Genomic DNA, 17686 nt, shown 5'->3' on the forward strand with positions numbered 1-17686 from the left:
AATGGTCTCTTAGTGGTCGCTTTATGCATTTGTTGGATGTCAGTTCATTTGCTCAAAAATATACGAAGTTTGCTGCCAGGCTGTTTGATTTACTTAAGCTTTAGGCTCACTCTATTTTAATAATGGCTATTCTGTTTATATTTAAAGTTCTTTCAGTAGCTTCAGTTCTCAGGACTACTCATTACCCTTGCTCTGTCTTTCCCAGTATAGCCCAGCTGCTAGTCTCTCACAGGCAGCTGAGTTATTTCCTATTGTATTTTTCCTATTCTCCAAAACTTTAGTAGCTATTTGATTTTCCTAACCTCAAGGCCCAGCCCTAGGCAGTAAAAAGGCTTTAGCTATAAATACCACAGCTGAAAGGAAGTATTCAAGAAAGCTGAAATTGCAAATGCAGGGGAATCTCATCTTGAGAATGGTCATACAATGATCAGCAGTGAGAGGCAGGCAAGAAAATAGGCTCTTGTGTTTGTAGAAATAGTTTCAAATAAATTAAATGCATTTGTTTGCTATATCCACAACAACTTAAACAATTGTTGTGGATATATTTTTCAGCATGTTCTTCATGACGAGGCAACTTATTTTTCTGAGTAAAAACATGAACCACAGAAAAACAAAACAAGTTTCAAGATGGTCAGATGTTTACCCATAGATATAAAAATGTGGTTTTCTTTTGATTGAATTAATTTTTATTTCCTCTATGACAGTTCATGGAAACGGGCCCAAACTATATCTAAGTGCGAAAATACTTGCTTTCTCTTCCTATTATGCCATTTGTCATCATTCATAATACTAAAAGAAATACAGTGTTTTGGTGTAGTGTCATTTTAATTATTTTTACCACTTCATAGTTTCAAACAAAAAGTTGTAAAATACACCTTGAATGCTTTGTGGATTTAGTTTACATGGATTACTTTAATAGGGATTGTACTGCAAAAGTGCATCAATAAAGCATCTTTGACTTACTTTCATTTTTATGATGACAACTGATCCGGGTACCTCTAGTCAAATTTATGTTCAAAAGGATGAGTGACATATCATTTGAGTCAAGAAAATAGTGCTGCCTTTAATTGGGCCAATAGAAATATAACAGATTGTCAACAGGTAAATATTTTGCTGTATCAGGCAGTCAAAGGGTTTTGGTTATGAAGTGTATTCAATGTGAGATACTTATAACTTTAGGATATGGCTAAGCTGGAGAACAGCAAAGACAAGTATTACACACCATGACAGAGAGAAAAATTGAGGAATTAGAATAGAGAAAAAAAATGAAGGAAATTAATATCAGTTAATATCAGTTAGATATTATTATTTTTTTCCTCTGAGTGCATTAAAGATTTTATTCTCCACCTGCATATGGAGGATTTTATTCCCTGTTATTGGAGGCTTTAGGGCACATTTTAGGAAAAAAATCTGTAGATAAAATGGGCTTTGTAGAAGAAAAGGCTAGTTGGTTTTTAGAGATGTCTCTCAGTACCTTACCTAAATGGGTGACTGAACATGGAGCAGGACATCTCCAAAGGATTTGCTCTAGCATCAGTGTGGAACAAAGTGGATATTGTGAATGGATAATCTCGGTGGACATGATAAAATCTTGCAGTTTATCCTACAGGTCTGTCACACTGATGTTTCAGCAGATAATTCTGTGCAATGGTGAGATACCAACAGGAGGAAAAAGCTAAAATAGATAAAACAAAAGGTGTAGGAGAAAAAATACATATGAGGAAAGAGAATGGAAAACATAGTTCATACTTTCAGCTTTTATCGGTGCTATTATAGCCATGTTTAGATACAAATATTGGATTAAACTCCTTAAAATTAATTGGTTTCACAGTTCAGCCTTAAATCATGCTTTGCTTCTCAGCTGCACTAAATCTCAATATAGTGCATGGCTACTTTATGTCTCCTTGAGTGCCACAGAACTCTGTTTCATTAACATCAATAAAATGATGTAAAGAGTGTCATGACATAGGGTGCTGATGAAAATGTTGAAACAGTTGTGTTTCTTGCCTTTAGAACAAAAATCTAAAGAATTATATGCTAAATTTCCTCTTGGAAATTGATAGTATTAGTATTAGTATTAGTATTAGTATTAGTATTAGTATTAGTATTAGTATTAGTATTAGTATTAGTATTAGTATTAGTATTAGTATTATTTTGCCTAAGTGAATAGGGGAAAGGGAAACTGACTATTGTTTCATGTGAGGCAAACCAAAAGTCCATATTTCTCTGTGAAACAAAAATAATTTCTAGTTTTTCTCTTATGCATGGAACTCTGGATTCACATAGGCAGTGATATTCAGTAATTGTACAGAGCTATCTGCTTTTTTTGGCCAATCAGTAAATAGATCCAGTGGGGGAAAAAAGGAAAAGCAAATAGAGAAATATAAGCAATAGGTAACATACATATCTCTAATTGAAATTTAAAATAATATGGGCAAAAATAATATGGGAAGGGCTATGCAGGGTATTTGGAAGCATCAGATGAAAAGAGAAACAGAAAGGCCTGTTACATACATGAAGGGGAGATAGAGAGCTGGATATGTGGTATATTCAGAAGTGCTGACCTCATGCATTTTCTGAATGCAGTGCTGAGGTGACAAGTTATCCCCAGCACTGTTTCTCACCTTTGCATATTATTTCTCACAGTATTGTCACTTCCATAAAACCTGGTCAAAATCATCCAGACTGAACTCCATAATCTGGATAAACCCCTGTTGAGTGCATAGTGTACAGTAAAGTATAGTGTGAAATACCATCCAGTATTTTCTTTAATTAAAACTATTACTTATATGTGGTGTATCAGTCTTATTTCATTATATAGCCTGCATGGATGATTTGAATTGCAATTTTTTTTAATGGCAATTTTGTATATTTCACATGGCCCTTTTATTGTTTTCCTTACTGTACTTCTTTATAGTAGATTTGATGGTAATTGCACCAGCATACAAGAAAAGTATATACAAAGAACAGAATGTTAACGTGTTTAGCAGAATAATTTATTTTCACTCTAATTTAAAATTGAATGTTGAACTCCACTTTTTTTTATAAATAATGTTGGCATTTATATGTCTGGGTTTATTATTTTTAATTGTTCTTATCATTTAGATTAGACAAAAAAAACTATAGAAATGAAATAAGTTTCATAATATTTGGAGAGAAAAAAGATATTGTGTTTTCATGATAAATTTATTTCTTCATAGGATCTTTCTTATGACCTATTTTGTCAGCAAGTTCTTGTATCTGGGAACATTATTTCTGTTAGCTAGACAATTTCAAAATGACAGAGTGAGATTAATAATATAAATACAGGTTTTCCTTGTTCTATTGATTTATTGGGTCCTAAATCTCTGAACACTCACCTATATTAGTCATTTTACTATTGAGAGCTATGACAAAAAGTTACTCAGATGGATGAGTGTTTTCTTGAAGGAGCATCTTTGTTAAGTGCAATTGATTAGCAAAATGCAACAAAGAATACCTCCTGTAAAAGTATCACTATAATACTTTGGATGGATCAGATATTTACAGACATAATCCATTACTAGGAATTGTGCAAGGGAGGGGCTTACGAAATCTCTTTGTCTGAAATATGGTCATGTTCCTGCTTTTATTTCATCCACTTCAGCATGTTATCCAGCATGGGTATAGAAAAGTTACTTGCACAAGGACATAATTTCACATACATTAGCACTGCTGTAATAGGTGAGAGACTTTGATCAGGGGACTCATCTCATTAAGACTTGATATACTAGTTTATTTTTTTCTGAATGAACATGAATACCAAACTGCACATGGGTGGATAGATTCTCATTGTTATCAGGTAAAGTGTGTGCTGGCCTATATCAGCACGAGTATGATTAGTAAGTTGTTGAGGTTATTACTTCCCTCTGGTGCTGGTGAGGCTGGTGGCACATGGAGTACTGTGTTCCCTGCTTCCACAAGCATAGGGAGGAAAGAGAGGGTGTCTGGCAAAGGGCCCTCTGCCAGAGCAGTTGAAAGAGATGGGCTTATTTAGTCAATTGGGGTGAAGACCCATAGTGGGCTACAAGAAGGAGAGTTACACCCAGGATGGAGCAAAAGTCACTTTGGCAATGCTGGGTGATATAATAAGGAAGAATGGTCACAAACTGCAGACCAAGAGATTCAAATACAGGTTAATGAGGCTGATGCAGTACTGGTGCAGGCTGTTCACTGAGGTTGTGGAATCTCCATCCTTGGTGACTTTCAGGACTTGACTATTAAGCCCCAGCAGAAGGCAAAAGCCCTTCTCTGCTCAGTGGGAGGCTGAACTAGTTCATCCCAGATGTCACCCATAATAAACACTCCTCTTTTGGAGCAAATGTTATTATGAAGTCTAAGACTTTTTAAAACATTAAAAAAATGGGTAATTTAAAAAAATGTGATTTCTTGATTTTGATTCCATGCTATATAAATTTCTAAGGCAGATTAGGTGGCTGTTTCTTTATTCTCATTGGTAAATTTTTTGAGACTAGTTTAGATTTTGCTGATACACTCAATTAATGCTAATACTCAACTTTGGGTGAGATGGATCTAAGCCTAAACAACGTAATTTCACCTGATGGAACGGCATACTGTGGTCATGTCCTTCATTGTTGTCATCTTCTCCCAGAACTGAAATTAAAATTAGAAAAAATTTCAATTAATACAGGTGTTTAGTATTGAGCCATCTTCCAGAAAGATCTTTTCTACCAACATACAGCAACTTCACTACAGAGAAAAGAAGTTAAAGTAAGTGGCAAATCATAGCTTCTTAACAGAATTTTCAGATTTCTATATTTCCATATAATGTAAATCTACAAATAATTGAGTACCATGTGTGTGTTTTAGTCATTTTAGAAACTGAGGGCATGCAATCTCTCAACAATAGCCATAGAATGTACAGATCTAAACAGACTATACAGAGAAGTAATTATTTCTGTCTCGCTCACACAGGCTCGGTGGAAAGCAGGGCTCTGTACAACCTCCTTGTCATGTTGTTTACATGCCTACTAGAAGTGGTTGTGTTTTTATTTGTCACTCAACCTGTATGTGTCAAGCACAATGGCAAGGCTATCTAGTCTCCTCACCCCAGTGGCAAACTACAGCAGAGAAATTAATAAACAGAGACTTACTGGTGAATTATCCACATCCACAAATTCTGCTTCTTACCAGGATAAAGACAGACGTGCTGCTGTCAGTTTGAAATGATTCCCAGCTGCTGGAAGGCATAAAAACAAAATCCCCACATGAAGTCTCCTCTGGCATGCTGAGATAGGGGGACACCTGGGTTGCCCACTGATACAGGACCCTAAATAAACATCTGAAAAAAGTCCAAAAAAGCAGTAGTCTGGCAAGGATAGTGCTGACACCTCTCTAGCTTTTGACAACTTTCTGGCACTAGTCATAGCTGCAAGCCCTATTTTGCGGATAGACTATCTAGTCTGTTGCAGACTTGTAATATTGGCACTAATATATGTTTATGAAGAAAAAGAGGGAAGCTAGTAATTTGTACTGTTGAGTGGGCACCTTTGGAAGATGGTGTTTGAAGGCGCAAAATATGTCAGGCAGACTTTGGGTTGTAAAAAACTGGTGAAGAAGTTGTTAGCAGAACATAGAGGATCAAAAATAGAAGTTCAGAAGCCAAGTCTCGGCTTACTCTTCCTTATCAATCAGGATAACAAACTACACACAGGCAGACAGCCCATCTCAGTGAAATCTCAGAAAGTCTTTGAATTAAATGTGAAAAAAAGATCTTCTGAGCTGTTTCCTCTGCATCACTTCATGTTGTGGCAAGTGCATTTTTCATTGTGCAGTGAAAGAAACTGGCCTGATTTACCTGTGACCAGGCTTTTTGTGCTCTTGACTGGAGGTTTTCTCAAGCCTGCTATTGGGGTGTTGTTTCTAGATTGCCAGCTCTGCTGGGGACACTAATGAGTCTGTCAGTACAAACTTTGGTTACATATGTCATGGTTCTGAACTGCTTTAAATTTCATTCCTTTTCATCACACAAGTTTATGATGTTCTAAAAGTTGTGATCTACCTATGATCAGCAGAGCTGCCCGGGAAAACTTATTTTTCCTCATTCCTTTCTCGCATGCATGCCACTGTCTCTAACAGTAGTAAGACCCCAGTGATTAACATGTTTAAAATATATGAAAGATATAGGGTCAAGTGCCATTACAACGGGGGGTTACTGTGAGACAGCTTCTTATCTGTATGGAGAAAGTACTTCTGAAAATCTGGCAGTGTCACTACGGTGCTATAGAGGTCAATCTGCTCAGTGCATGTGTTTCATATTGTATTTTTCTGACATTTTTTGCCTTTGAGTGAAGATCACAGCTAAAGTCAAATCTTCTATCTCTTATTCAAGGTGGAGATAATTTTATCAAGGTTTTGTAGTGGACTTTTATTTGCCAGGCATGTTCAGCTGCTTTTTGTATTGATTTTATATTAAAATGTATACAATGTACGTGTGCATGTGTGTGCCTGCACATACATACATTTACTTCAGCACACTTGTTGCTGTTGGAGATGTCATTTTTCAGCTGAGGGTTAAAATGAAGATTTCAGAGATTTGTGATATAAAATATAGTGTTTCTTGTTTCTAGTAGGACTTTTACCAGTATATCAGAATTATCTGCCAACATGATTACATACCCTGGGATTTCAATTGATTTTGGTATTTGGATTCTAAACAGTAGTTTTGTTCTACAGCTTGATACTGACTCCTGAAACAGCTTGGTCTCAAGAGATACTTCAAAATATGTCCTTCATGTATTTGTACATTATGCAAAATAGATTTTAAGACAACCAATTTCCAAATAGCGGTGTGTGGATAAAATAGTAACTGCACATTTAGAGATTGTATGCTTGTTATGATGGAGTTTTATTTCCTTCATTTCTATACTTGAATGTTTTGCAGAGTGTAAGTGCAGATTTGAATGAGTGTTTGACTTCTCTTGCCTGGGAGAACTTGGGAGTCTTTTATGAAAAAGGAATATAACTCTTTCACTATTACTGTTTGTTACCTCCAATAGTAAAATATTAGCAGGCTTAATTTTTTTATTTGAGTGACTGTTGTCACTGCAGTATTGAACATATCAAAACACAAAAAATCATGTGGAAGCAAAAAGTCCTGCTACATGAATGCAGTCATCTAGAGGCTCTGAAGGTTATATAAATGTAACTAAACATTTATACAGTTCTGTTTTAAAATTCTTCCTGCAAAAATATTTTTATTTTTTAAATTATTTTGCACCTTTTAAGAAATGTGTGCTGAAAATAGAATTGTATTTTTTGTGCTAACTTTGAGTTCTCTAAATTTTGTTATATTTGGATATAATTATGACATCCTAAAATAAAGAAATTATAATTTTCCTTTTTTTTCTCTGCAGAGTCACAGTGTACACTCTGTGGGGAGCCTGAAGGTGAGTGTGTTTTCTTACTAATATTTTTTCAAAGCAGCTAGAGGTGAACACTTCACTTTAATAATATCTGTGTAAAATAGATTGGAAATAGTACATAAGTGATGGAAACAAATGAAAGACTTTCTACCCTATGTTAGATACAAAAAATTATTTTAATCAAGCTGAGCACATGTTCCAGGCAGGAAATATCTTAAGGGAGAAATATTCCATTAGAACAAAAACCGAAATATTTACTTCTTCTTTTGTGTGTTGGTCAAACTAATTTGTCAGTAAGTGAGAGTGTAAAGAGACATTTAAGGACATCAGTTTGAGGATGGAAAACATAGAGATTGTACACAAAAGAGAAATGAAAAATATTTTTTGATCAGATATTATATTTACAGGGAGGCTAACACATTTTAGCAGATGAAGTGAATAAATACTACTTCTGAAATTAAGATAATTAAGCAGAAACTAATGCAGTTTAAATGTTTGCCCACATGACAGTGTTCGTTGGTTTGTATTAGGGTTTTTATCAAGTGATTAATGGAATACCAAGATGAGATCCTCCTTTTACTTAAATGAATACCTAACAATGAGAATATGATTTTTAAAGTATGCCATTATTGAAAAAAATATCTCTAATTTATTTATTTACTTATTTATTAACATTGTGACTGTTATAAAGAAAACATTAAAAGTTTGACTTAGTTTGAAATCAACCATCAGGAGTCTTTCTAAGGAACAGAGCTCAAAATAGTCAATGTAAATGCTGGAGCAAAGTATATGAACTAAAAAAGAAAATGATAGATTCTAGGCTGTTCAGAAGGACATTCAGCTTTATGTCTTGAATAGCTGCTGAAAAAGAGTTTCAGCTTCTAATGTTTTATAAGTTTAGGAGGGACAAGTTATTACAATATGAAGGCTGGAAGTGGAAGCCTTTGAGACCTTGCATCTAGAGAAATAACTCAGTAAATTAAATAATAATTATCTCCTTCTCCTTTGTTATCTACTGACAAAAATTCTTTTAGAATTTTGTTTTGACTCCATTCCTTTAATAAACAGTCAATTGTTGATTTTTAAATTTTCTTTGTCCTTTATTTGATAAATTTACAATAATACAGATACATGTATGAAAAGGAAAAATGAGATTGGTGTTTGTTTGCCTTTCATTAGATATTTCTCTCCTGATAAGGTTGGCCAACTTTAAAGTTATACATTGGATTAGTTCTGTTTTATTGTATGCTGTGCCTGCTTTGTAACAATAGTTTTCCTTTCTTTTCATTACTCTTCTTTCATACCTCTTCAGCTTTGCAAATATTAATAAATATATATGGACTTTGTAAAAAGGGAAGTAAAAAAAAAAATAAGGTAATATATTTTTGAACATTTACATGACTAAAAACCCACATTCAAAAGACAGCTATACGTACTACTGTAGGAACAGGCCTCAAGAACATAACACTCCATTTTTAGCTATGCTGAAATGAACTTTCCCAGGAGTGAATGTCTCCTGGATCACCAGTCTCTCCTCTAAAACACAGTATTAGTGGAATGCTAATTATCAATTCTCTGCCTTAATTTTAAAAATATTGATATAACTGTCACCTTAGATTAGTGACAAGACTTAGAATCTGAAGTTTTTCCCTTGCCAGATTAGCACAAATTCTTACCTAACACTTCTCATTCACAGAAGTTTGACATGTGATTTTGTAATGAAGAAGCAGCTGCTCTGGGGATATGACCTTAGTTTTTAAAAGGCCATTCTAAGAGAAACTTCCTATCTCTGTTGTATAAACCAAAACAAAACAAAAAAACAAAAAAACAAAACCAGAAAATTCTCAGAAGTATTCTTTTCCTAGAACATTGTACAATGTTCTATAAATTTTGCTATGGTTCCATAGTACACTAAGAGAAGTGAAGAACTAAAAAATCAAGTTTTTGCAGTGTTCTAAGTGTAATTTCTGACTTTTCTCTGTACACATTTTCAGAAATTTGAGATACTTTAGGTTGCTTTTTTTGGAATTTGAGAAAAATTCAGAGAGTATTAGTTAAAGTTAGATACTGTTTGCCTCCAAGTTCCTTTTTTCTTCCTCCTTCTCAGATAAAAAAAAAAAAAAATCAAAATTCACTAAGTGCCTTAAAGTACTTGAGTATATCAAAGTGAATTTGCAGAATTATAGGACAGACATGCCACAGTGTAGTCCTCCTATGCTTGTTTCCAAAGTGTTAAACAGAGATTCATCTGAGAAATAGTAGATATGGGGAAATCTCCCCAGCTTGGGTGAGAAGAAGATGATGTTTCACATCTTATGTTTTCTGGGTTCCTCTGAAGCTGTTTATACCATTTCTTGAAAGACATGCAGGCAGCTAGGTGTGTTCTGATCATGTCTGGGCTTCTGTAACAGAGGTGACAGAATGGAAGCCTTTTGCAAGCCTCAGATTCTGATCGTCAAATTGGTCATCTGTAGTCTCACTGCTCTCCTTATGGTTCATCCTTTCTCTAACCAACTTTCAAGAACAGCAGTTTTGTCCTGGATTATCTCAGTGTCATAAAAATGACAGTGTAAAACAGGGCTCTTTGCTGGGGGCACTTTGCCAAGTTCTTAGCCGTTAGTGCTGCACTGCAGGAAGCAAGTGCATTTATCTGCATGCACGTTGCTGCACAGGTGTGGAACAATGTGCGTACATCATGCATATTTTGTAGAGTGAAAACATACCAGATATGGAAGGGAGATATAAATTATGAGTACAGATTTCTCATTTCAGTGTTTTGCCTGGGAACTTGTGGTTGTGCAGTTAAATGTGTAGCATATTGTCCTTTACGTCCTGTCTAAGGAGAATGAGTTAGACAAAACCGAGGTCTCTGTTTGAGAATGAGTCTTTTGTATGAGCTACAAAGACTTGTGTGTTCTGCTTCAAAAATCATAGGTTTGCTCTGTTATTGATAGTGCACCAGTCACCATTCCTGTCACTGTAAGATATTTGAAGACCATCAGGTTTTTTTTAGTATTGGGAGAAAACTGAAATTGCAGAATCCAGTTAGCACGGCTACTTCAAGCAGATCCATCTTCTGGAAACACAAGAGCAGCAATATCATACTTTCAGAGAGGTGACAACAGCTACATCTGGGGAAGTGATCTGCAATTGACAGATTATGTCGTCATGGTAAACATTGCTGGGTTGTACTTTGCTATATTCCTGCTCAGATTTTGAGTGAGGATGGATGGCATGTTACAGACACATCTAGCTAAATCTTTGTGACAGCTGAAGTACTCTTTTAGACACACTGGTGTAGTCATGAGAAGTTTCAGGAGCAGTTATCCCCATAAATCCTGTAGCAGATATTTCTGCTCTTTCTAAACCTTTATATTTATTCACAGAAGGTTTTGAAAGGATGATATAATCAAATGTAATTTTCTATATTATCAAGGCAGAAAACAAGTACTTTTGGTGCCAGCTAAGGTTTCATTAGATCACTCTTGTCTTCTCAAAGCTTATACAAATGAAAGATTTTCTTCCAGGCATTTTTAATATCCTTCATGACTCTGGTAGTGTCTTACTCTTTCTGTAATTTGTCCAGGTAATCCAGATTCTTCCTCAGTGTCTCAGCTCTCTTTTGGGCTGTGTTATCCACCTACAGTTTGAATTAATTTTGCCCATTATTTTTTGCCAGTAAGTAGTGCAAGAACTGGTTGAGGTTGTTAGATTTGCTGGGTTTGTGGCAGCAAATTTTAAATAGTGAGTCTTTTAATTAGTAAAATAAATATTCTATGCAAAAGGAGCGCTTGGATGAGTCCTATTTTTTAGTGTTTCACATTGCACACTGGGGTTTTTATCCTAAACTTGTTCTTCTGTTAAGTTAAACAGTTAATAGTTCATACAGCCATAGATATTGAATGGCTCCAAGTGTCAAAAGATTCAGAAATTTCTCATAATTATATTTTATCTGCTAATAAATCCAATTGTCAGAAGATTAAGATTTTTTTGCTGTTGATTTAAATTTTGAACTCGGATGCCCACATAATTTTGTCTTTCTCTGAGAAAAAATAAGTTTGTTCCATTTTTTTATTGGTTGCAAGAATGCTAGCATATGTCACAGATTTATCCTTACACAATTACTTGTAGGAGGATTTTCAATATGATCAATAGTGGAAAATGAATTTAAATAATTTTAATTCTTTATTTAGTAAAAGAAGTTTTGAATGTTCTGAAATAAAAATAAATTGTACTGTTTAATTTTATTTACTCACAAGATGCATAAAATATTCTGTGTAATTTGGGAAATATAAGAAACATCACTGAATAGTTGACAGTAACAACAAAAAACTCTATATCCCTTGATGAAAAAAAATTATTTTTCAGATATGTCAGTGTTAGAGAGATGTATTTATTTCAGGTGCTATCAGCTTTGGTGCCATTTGTGCTCTGGTTAATGCTAGTGTGTTGGAGTTTGGGGGGAAAGAAGTCTATTTTTTCCTTTGTTTTGTTGACCTGTTTTATTTTCTTTGGTTGGGTTTAGGGTTTTTTGTTTTTGTTTTTTTGTTTGTTTGTTTATTTTGGTTTTGTTTTTCTTATTTAGATAAAGGATCTAGAGAGCAGGTAGATCAAAAAATACCCTAAACCTGTCAATATGTCTTAATATTGATGATGTTCCGTCTGTGTATTTCTGGCTCTGAATATAAACATTTCCCTTGGTATCTCATGGATAACTATTGCAGGCATATTAATAACTCTTATTCTTAATAAATTCTTATTAATAAGAAGAATTTACTTAATCTTCATTTTGCTAATCTTAACATTTAGTAATCTACACTGAGAGCTGACAGTTTTGCCACTGTATATTTTTGTTCTATATTTTGTTTATGTACCATGAAATTCTTAAATAGATTATGGTTCCTGCTGTGAACATAATAATAATTTGTAATTATTACCTGAAGTGATTGAGATAATGCTGAGTCCATTCAACTATGTATAAAAATTTTATGTAAATATAGGGTCAAGATCTTCAGTCTTTCTGCTTTGATTTATTTGTACACCAACACCTTCATTTTCATGAACAGACACAGTTGTGTGCCTGGCTTAACTTCCTTCGTAGCATTTAAATAATGATAAATGAAATTACATTACTGGTCATATGAAAACTCCTCCTGATCCAAGTATTGTTAATAAACATTTTTTTAACACTTTAGTTGCTACTCTCAAAGTCATTTTGATTTGTCATTTTTATAGAAACTTTTTCAAGTTTCACAGAATTGTATTGCTGTTGTACTTCATTGGGTAGTCTGTTAATATTGAACTATTTTTTTACAAAAACAGGCAGGTTAGTTGCACTATACATTTTTAAAACTAACCTGCAAAATTTGGAGATTGTATGAACCTAAATATTTTTTAATCTCTTTCCCACTGGGCTAATATGTGTGATTGTACCAATTAATTTCTTTAGGATACCCAGTTGGAGTATGTTCACAATGGGCATTATTCCTGGACTGTCCTGTGTTTTATATGAAGTGAAGAGCTGTGATGTGTATCATGACTTTTAGGAAAGAGTTATAGTATCTTTTTTCTTCAAACAATGTTGAACCAAAGGTTGCTGCTGCATTTTCATGTTGCCTGCATTTAGGCAGGCAGAAAAAGCTGTTTACAATATGTCTGCTAAAGATTTAGTTGCTGAAAAAGCTCTCTATAGTCTGGCTATACTTGAAATATTTGAAGATTAAATTTTGAAACATCATATTTATATAGTTTAAGAAGTTATATATGACATTTTTAAAATTAATAATTTTGTCTATAAATAGTAATAAAGCTTCCCCCTTTATCTAGTTGAATTGAAATAGAGAATGGTATATTCAGAAGCCTAGGTCCTATGTAATCTGAGTGTGAAATATGCTGATACTAATTTTGATTATTTTGTAGTCAATCTTGTGGTTACTTAAGATAGAAATATTTAAAGAAACAAATCTCATTTTAAGAAAATAAATTATTTTCTTTAATAAAGTGCGCCAAGACTTCGCTTAATTTATATTTGGAATAAATTATATTAATTCTTCAGCTCTTTTTACTTCTCATATGTACAGGAAACAGCTGTACTCAAAACTACAATATTATTCTTGGTTTTTTTCATCTACTGATCCACTCCCCTGAGTTTTGCAAACCAGAAAAAGAAAAAAACCTGATTTAATTTAGATAAATAGGATGTAATCCTAAATGCACATTCATTTCACATTGTTGTGATTAAACAAACAAACAAAACCAAACACAAGGACCATCTTATCTCTTTTTCTCCAATATGACTGAATAAGTGAAAAGTTGATTAGATTTCTGGGGATGAGGGGAGAAAAGCTGGCCTCCAAGGCTATAGCCAGCACACACTTAAGGCTTCATGCAGCATTAGGAATGTGAATATTTCCTCTACTAACAGTGGATGAAGTTGCAAATGTAATTTATTCCTGTAGGGGAATAAATTGTCTCAGGTCTGCCGTGTTTACTGGAGGGGAGGCCAGTGTGAGTAAGGTCAGTGCAGCCTACAAGATGCTGATATTTTAAATTAACCTTTGCATAGGAGTAGATGTGCATATATGTACAGTTCTTGCTTCCATTTCTCTTATTTTGTTAACTGTTTAGCACATTTTCATATTACATTCAATGTCCTGTTTTGAGTACTTGTACTTATGTCAGATTTGTCTGCTGAATGTTAATTTCTGCAGAAGGACCTTCCTCTTAAAGATGCTCTTTTAGAAGTATGTCTCATAAATGAGAACTTTTATAGTGTGAACTGCCCATGCTTTCCCTTAGCTTCTAATTTCCATGCTCTGCAATTCAACTGTAATACTTCTTTTTATGCATACATAGCAGAACTCTTTCTGTTGAATAGTAATGTCTACAGAATATTGCCTACAGCTTCTATCATACTTTATGGTTTAGAAACATACTTCTGCGTCTTTGTAGGATAAGAAACATGGTGGATTTCTAGCCAAATATAAGGATTTATTATTTTTTTTAAAGGTGGCACATTTCAGCATATGAATTTAATTTACTATGGATTTGACCTGGTAAAGCTGATATTATGGGTCAGTTTTTTTGTGGTTTTTCGTTTGGTTTTTGTTGGTTTTTTGGGTTTTTTTTTAGTTTTCTGGGTTTGGTTTTTTGTTGTTGTTGTTGTTGTTGTTGTTGTTGTGCAATGTGTAGATTGGAGTGAACAGTTTGCAAATTTGATTTGATTTTCACCATATCACTCCCTGGACCTGTTCTTTAGTCCCAGGCTCAGGGAAGGCTCAGATAGTCATCCTGGCCTCTGCAGACACCTTCTTAAAAGGAAATTTAGGTCTGCCTTAGTTTGCAGTTTTGTATCCAACAGGAGCCTTGCACTACTGGGGAATTGTAAGTATCTTTGTCCTTTCCTAGGAAAAGGTGAGGCTAATTCTAAATATGAAGTTGAACATGAGTGAGATGCAAAAAGCTCAAGGTGCCACTGGATCTTCTGTATGCAAGATTAAGTTATTGTTTCTCAATCAGGGTTTAATTCTTCTTGGTAGAGGGGGAGTCTTAAAAAAAAATCTGCAATTGTAAAGTTTGAGAAGCACAGTTGTAACAGAAAGCAGAGAAAAACTTCAATTCCTATCACCACATACTTAAAGACTGAATATTTCCAATCCATCTTCTGAAGCCTATGCACAGATAAAGTACATGATTATTACTGCACACATGTACACATTTCATTCTGACTGAGCATATCATGAATGATTTTTACTTTGATTCTAGATCATTAATCTGAAAAGGTTAAGAAATAGTGTGCTAGTAAAAGGAAGATGGTTTTGAAGACAAAACCTGCATTAATTTAACAGATTAATTTAACATGCAGAAAGAATGCTGGTTTCTCCTAGAGTGTACATTTGCATAAATCTTAGATAACTTCTGGCAATGTTCATTTCAACAAAGTATGAAAATCCTGAGCTCTTAGTGCAGAGCTGCAACTGATATTAGTGGAAATACTATGTAGAAACAGAACTAGGACTTTCACAGCAAATAACATCAAGCAGATTGATTTAGTCTTCTGTACCTGCTGATTATTTTCCACAGGCTTTCATCACAATTTTAGTCACTAGAATCTTCTCACTCCTTATAAAATACTAAAGGCAATGTTTTTATGTAATAATATGTGACAAAGAAATAGCTTTCAGTATGTGGTTGGAAATACTTTTTTGAATCTGCTGACTGATTGTTCATGAAAATGAAAAATATGATGGCAGCAACTGTGTTAATAACAATTAGCTTGTGCAGATGAATGTTAAACAAGATTTTCAGTGCTGGTCTCTGAAAAATATTTCAGAAAAATCTTGACATAGTGTTCCAGTTACTGGAAAAATGCTTTTCCAGGTGGATCAAGAGGCAGCATGTCCTTCCCAGTGCAGTTCCTACCCCAGAGCTGGTTTTACAAATTTTAACCCCACACAATATAGCAGAAACTTGAGTGAGTTTGTTCTTTCCCCACAGCTTACTTGTCTCAGTGGTACAAATGGACTAGCACTGAATGCCTCAGCATGCTTAGCAAAAGAAATGAGCCCTTACATTAATGCTTCACAGAAGACATGGTTCCCTCTTTATTTGTTTTATTTAACATCAACATCACCCATGAAAAGGTAATGGGATGAATGTATTCTGTCAGACATAGGGCTTTGTAGATGGTCCAACAAGTTATGTGGAAGAAAATGATAATAATTTAGTTCACTGTTCAGAACGGACTAGTTTAATTAGAAACTTTGAATGTTGAACTTGGTTACACTAACATCCATTTTCAACATTCCTTATGAGACAGACTAATTATTAAAACATAAAAATCATTTATCTTTCAGTATATGTGCAGACTAATCTTTTGGGGGTTTTTAGCTTGTGGTGAATTTTCATTACGCCATTAAGTTTTTTGTTTGTCAAGTATATAATATCAGTGTCCTTTTTAAGAAATGGATGTCTGTGTTTGCAAATCAGGCTTCATTCTGAAAAGGAGCTTTTAAGATAATTCTATCTCAGTAGTCTCTGTTCCTTACCAAGAGCAAACTAGCAATGGAACAAAATTACTCTTGTAGATTATTGTAAATTATGGATTTTGTGAACTGAAATAAGACTTAATGCTCTGAACGGAACCATGGATATTTTCTTTTGTCTTTTCCTCAATAACCTTCAGTTCATCATGTAGATATAGAAGAAAATTAATTCCCTTACTGATGAAGAACATGTCGGTGTTTTCTGTCTTCCTTTGTTTCCTTTGTATTTACTGTGTATAAACTATGTTAAAAATAGTTTTGTGCTAGACATAGTGATTTGCAGTTTTCTGGTGGTGAAGCATCTGATTAAATGGTTATTTAACCACTGCAATATTTGCCTTGTACCACAGAAACAACCGAGAGGATCTGGAGGATATTCCTGAAGTCAAGCCAAAAATAATCTTATTTGGTCTGTGCTAGCAGACTAGACACTTTATCATCAAGTCCATGCAGTTCAAATTCTGGCCTTTTCTTCTGTAAGCTAAATCTGACTCTTGATACCATAAACTTATGTATGTATTGTGTTTTCTAGGTAGCCAGTTGCTGAGAGTTTAAGCCCAGCTTGGGAGAGGGTTTTTCGGAATGATTTACTTCATGTTGTAAAAGTGCTGTCATAAAATAACATGTTATTACTGTCTCTGCCATGAGAAAGTCTTTGCAGCTATCAGTATGTAATTTAGGAATCCTGTGTGATACCAAAGGTTCTATGCCTGCAAAGGTTGTGTCAGAGTGCACTCTGTTTTAAGTATGGGTTTTTTTTATAATCTGTATATGAATGTCTTCATATTGATCTAAAGCCTAAAAAAGGTAAAAGGAAAATATGTTCCTTTAGGCAGAAGACTAGCAGTGTGGGGTTTCTAAGCTTCAACAACCATAGGTATAAACACAGCTCCTACAAGACACATGACAAGGACAAACTCGGCTTTCAAAGTTGAATTCCACATATTTGGTAAAGAAACAACAGAGTCACTGACTGATGGAGGACTTCAGGTAGAAAAGAGATCAAATTTCTCCTTAACAAAGGAGAATCCAGAAACCTTGCAAAAGAGAGGTAAAGCTTTAGATGATGGGACTTACACAAGAGCAGAATTGGGAAAATATAAAGAACTTCTGAACTATCACCAACAGTGATATTCAAGAGCAGCAAGGAACAAAAGAAGGGAGATCCTCTCTGTGTTTTATGACACAGTACAAGATTTTTCTTGTGCTGGATCATGGTTTAAGTCACAATAAGATAAA

General features: G+C 34.4%; 1 protein-coding gene across 1 annotated transcript in view; it reads left to right on the forward strand.

Annotated features, from left to right (window-relative positions):
* DLGAP2 (DLG associated protein 2) overlaps positions 1-17686 on the forward strand; it is a 370745-nt gene that overhangs the window by 129711 nt on the left and 223348 nt on the right. Inside the window, exon 2 of the mRNA XM_058835087.1 lies at positions 7395-7427. The gene's annotated coding sequence lies outside the window, so the exon portion shown is untranslated. The remainder of the gene's footprint in view (positions 1-7394; positions 7428-17686) is intronic.

The sequence above is a fragment of the Poecile atricapillus genome, chromosome 3 (genome assembly GCF_030490865.1).
Source record: "Poecile atricapillus isolate bPoeAtr1 chromosome 3, bPoeAtr1.hap1, whole genome shotgun sequence".
NCBI lineage: Eukaryota > Metazoa > Chordata > Aves > Passeriformes > Paridae > Poecile > Poecile atricapillus.